This window comes from Sinocyclocheilus rhinocerous, unplaced genomic scaffold (genome assembly GCF_001515625.1).
Source record: "Sinocyclocheilus rhinocerous isolate Xijiao unplaced genomic scaffold, SAMN03320098_v1.1 scaffold2953, whole genome shotgun sequence".
Lineage (NCBI taxonomy): Eukaryota > Metazoa > Chordata > Actinopteri > Cypriniformes > Cyprinidae > Sinocyclocheilus > Sinocyclocheilus rhinocerous.
This window is the reverse complement of record NW_015658760.1, coordinates 40,095-41,231: the sequence shown is the minus strand read 5'-3', so window position 1 is coordinate 41,231 and position 1,137 is coordinate 40,095. Positions and strand designations below refer to the sequence as shown.

The window sequence follows — 1,137 nt, the reverse complement described above, 5'->3', positions numbered from 1 at the left end:
TGTATCACAGTTTCCACAGAAATATTGAGCAGCACAACTGTGTTCAACATTGATAATAATAAATGTTTCTTGAGCAGCAAATCAGCATATTATACTGATTTCTGAAGATCATGTGACACTGAAGACTGGAGTAATGATGCTGAAAATACAGCTGCGCATCACAGAAATACATTACAGTTTAACATATAATCACATAGAAAACAACTGTTTTAAATTTCAATAATATTTCACAATTTCTACTGTTTTTACTGTATATTTCATCAAATAAATGCAGCCTTGGTGAGCAGAAAAGACTTCTTTCAGAAACATTTACAAATCTTTATACCAATATTTTGACTGCTAGTGTGCATATATATACTGAACATCAAACCGCTGAGTACATATATGTGTATTTGTTTTGTATACTGTATGTCTCAGCTCTACGCTGTCAGCTCAGCTCAGGGTCAGTTTATATATCTGTGTAGAATCTGTGCAGGTATTTTTAGACTTTAAAAACAAAACCGGCGCAGGAGAGGGAGAAATCTGCTCAAGAGACACTTGAAAGGGTTTCTGGAGCAGGATTTGGTGACAAAAGTAGGCCAAGCGTAGCTCAGAGATCACCTCGCGCTGATGAAAATATTAATATGACACACAGACACAGGAATCTGTGATGACATCAGGACTCTGTGTGTGTGAGTTATTGTCATCTTCATGGGTTTGTTGAGCGTCAGAATACCCAGCATGCCTCAGCAGCCCACGGGCTGGAATAAGCAGCATTCGCGTCCTACGACACGCTTCTTTCCCACGGCACACGGATCATCCGTGAGCAGGCCTTCGCTCATGTCACACACAAACACGTGTCTGCGGAGCCTCGGCTAATGCGGCCCATCTTCTGGTTATGGATCGCAGGGAAGCCAGAAGCATATTCACTCAAACACAGACTCCAGTCATTCACTGTCCCAAATACTCTCAGTCTGACTGGAAACGTGACGGTTGAGCTGCTATTGTCCCGTCGGCCTGAAGCGCTCCGGATCAGCAGACAATAGAGCGCCTCACTCATTAGCATTGTATTAATTGGTGAGATTGGGTGATGTGACCCAGTAATGGAATGCAGTGTGTGTGTGTGTCTGTGTGTGTGTGTGTGTGTGTGTGTACCTG

The 1,137-nt window shown here is 42.7% G+C and overlaps 1 long non-coding RNA gene across 1 annotated transcript in view; it reads right to left on the bottom strand.

The window, feature by feature from the left end:
- Window positions 1-1,137, bottom strand: part of LOC107722981 (uncharacterized) — a 38,484-nt gene that overhangs the window by 36,292 nt on the left and 1,055 nt on the right. The window lies entirely within an intron of this gene.